Here is a 3505-nt window from a genome sequence, read left to right on the forward strand (position 1 = left end):
GGCAGAAAGAAGTAGAGCCCACCACCCCCCCACCCCCCCCCACCAGCTAAATGAAATGAAGAATGATAGGGAAGGGCAAAAAAAGAGAAGAGAGGTGCCAAATTAAATGAAGTGAGATGATGAAAAGAAAAATGGGAATGTTGCTCTTAGCAAGAATCACCCCGGACTTGCAACTGTGTGGCTTCATGTCACTGGCGTCGGAAGTTCGTGGTAATCTAATGGAAATTCAGAAACGAGCTAGGTTATTTGGTGCTTTTGAAGTTGAACTAATAAAAATGAATTAATTTGCAATCAGCAAAATCCTGGCCTTTCAAATTTTTGTAAACGCGTGGCAGCATCCTGCACCCCCATTGAAAAATACTGGAGGAAGAATACTGGAGGGGATCTCAACCCGTCTGTTACATGTTCCCCATGTATGAAGGCATGGCGTGTGAGTTAGCTAATGATTAAGATATGTAGTTTCAGCTAAGTCACGTGTATTAGTATAGCATCAATTTAAGCACTTTAATTCGAATTAGTTAAGCTCCTTAGTTATTTTCTTAATTAGGAAAGTTGGATCAAGGCTAAATCATTCATCCAGTGACAGGTGTTTTATGTATTTCGAAATTAACAGTTCATATTTTGATCTGAAATTAATTGTCTACCATAAGATCTGCGATATCATCCAACATATAATCTTGTGCCATATCGTACGTGTTAAATCTAGAAAATACAGATCAGATTAGAAAGGGCCACCAAATTGTTGCTCCATATTTAATTTCTTCTCTTATGGTCAGGGGCGGATGCAGCTTGAAAGCACCGGATTTATTTGAATCAATACTTCCGGCATGACGTATAAATTTAAGTGCAAAAATCCGTTAAAACTGTTTTAAAAAAAAAAAAATATCCATCCGGTCCACTTTAATTGATGTTTTAGCTTTTGTCACACATATTGAGGAATTCACATTTTAGCATTAATTAATAATGAAATTAACAATATGACCTTAATTAGTTCATCGAAAATCTATCAAATTCTCCTAAGCTCTTTACTCTAAGGGCAACTTTTAAAAAAAGAAGTTAATTTCTTCTTAATATCTGAAAAAATAAATATTATGGACAAGAAATAAAAAAGCCAGAAAATCAATTAAAATGGACCGGAGGGAATAGCAGATATGAACTCAACATATAATGCATTTTAACCCGCCCCTGCTTGTTGTTCTAACTTTTGTGAAAGAGAACCAAAAAAGGAGCAAGTGATTTCTTTTTTTCTTAAATAAACTTATAAGAATACCAGATGGATTGTCTTTCAAGGCAAATTAGGCATTTTTCAAATCTCGAAGTTCTCAAAACTCTGAAGTTCCAAAGTTTCAAAAAAAGGGTCAAAGTAATAAAGTCAAAAACCAATTTCTCCAAATAAAATAATTTTCACTTTCAGCTTTTAACTAAACGGACGAGCACTAGATTTAACTAAACGGACGAGCACTAGATTTACCTCGAAGTTCTCATATGAAAATCCTAGGTGGCTAAACTAAACTGAAAACATTTGGCGGTAAACATGATTAAATTTTGTGGAGGGTGACACTTGAACGCAAAAATATATAGAGGAACCACCACGTGCTATAGTGGATTGAAAAGTACTCTTTCATTCTTAATAAGAGGTTTCGACTTCGTGTTCTAGAAATGGAGTCACCTAATGTTAAGGAACGTTTTACCCTTAAAGTGAGATTTTTACACAAATTTGAATTCATCAGGCCGAAAATGAATATCGAACACCGTACGAGACTATCAGACATGTCAAGTCATTTTAAACTTTTTTTTTGCTCCAACTTGTGCGAACCAGTAAGAAAGAGACCAAAGAAGTGACACTTTATGAGTTTGGGAAAATGCAAATTAGGAAGATGATATATAGACAGGAGTTGGTTAGCCTGCCAAATTGTAAATGAAACAGCTGAAGGACAAGTGGGCGTGTTATGTTTATTGTTGGCTTTCACGTTGCTCTTTTAGTCTTTACTATTATAGTAGTTGGAAGAAGTAGGAACAAAGGATAGGATCTTTATATATTTGAAGAAAGCACAAAAGATTCACAATCTTATGCCAAGTGTTGAATTTTGGTTGGGGTAATTGTGGAAGACGGAAATAATTAAGTGGAGTAATCAAATTTGCTGACTTTGCGTCACAGGGACAACTAGACATTTCTTTGGGCATGTACTCACGTATGTAACTGCCCAATCATACTTTTGCCTAGGGGTGTATATGTACCGGGTTGGTTCGGTTTTTATCAAAACCAAACCAAATCAACTATATTGGTTTGGATTAGTTCGGTTTATCAGTTTTTCGGGTTTTTTATTACTTTAATATTATTTCAATCTTACTTTGTTAAATTTTTTATAAGTAAATATATGCTTAGTAAAAAATAACAAAAGATGACAAACACATTATCGATTAAAATATTCTTATTGGAGAATTTTATTAATAACACATGATAGTTATTTTCTTAGTCACCTGACAATAATTTTTCGTTGATGTACACTTTCAAGGTTAACCGAATTTAGTAAGTAAACATAAAAGTTAATATGCTTTTTAAATAATAATAATAACCACTTCAAATTTGAAAAGGAGATAAGAATTCAATAGATCTTGATATATGAATATGGAAGAACAGAGAGATTGACGCATTTCAGTACACTTGATAAGAAAGTGATCATACAACACATTATTTAAGGTTAATAAATATGGAGCACTTCATATTCTATTAAATATTATATCCCGTTAGAAAATCCCTAATATTTCTAGATTTTTTTTAAAGAAAATTCTATATAAAATCTTACAAGTATATATAAAAACAATATATTTATATGTTGGTTTAGTTCAGATTTTTTTACTCAATACCAAACCTAGTTGGGTTTTTTAATCGATTTTGTTTGACTTTTCGGTTTGGTACGATTTTCTGGTTCGATTTGTACACTCCACTTTTGCCTTTGTATCGTGTTTAGTACTACTACTAGTTTAGGTCCTGAATCCTGATCACTTATCCTCTTCATACTAGTATTTGCACAAGTATATCTTTTACAATTTTACTACTACTAATAATAATAATAGCATTTTTAAAAGTTTTGGAAAATAATTTTGAGAATAAGTTGTTAGTAATAAGGTAAAATAGTACAAGGGGAAAAAAGATTGACTTTCTCTTGATTTAGTATAGTGAATAAGTAAAAGTAAATATATATTTTTTATATAGTGGACAAGTAAATTTGAACAGAAGGAGTACTTGCTAGGGGTTTGGTTTTAGCCTTCCTTTAAAAAAGAAAAAGGAAAAATATCAGACTGAAAAAGTTGGAAAGTTTCATCTTTTAGTAGTATTTTTTCTTTCAGAATTCATCTTTTAATATGATAAGTCATGCATGTCTCTTGTTGAAAGACTAAACTATCTGGGAGATATTTCTTTTATTTTGATTGACCTTATGCTTGTCCGCTTCCAGGAAGTTTAAAATCTATGGTAAAGTTTATAATTTAATGGATAAACATG

Source organism: Nicotiana attenuata, chromosome 7 (genome assembly GCF_001879085.1).
Source record: "Nicotiana attenuata strain UT chromosome 7, NIATTr2, whole genome shotgun sequence".
In the NCBI taxonomy this organism is placed as follows: domain Eukaryota; kingdom Viridiplantae; phylum Streptophyta; class Magnoliopsida; order Solanales; family Solanaceae; genus Nicotiana; species Nicotiana attenuata.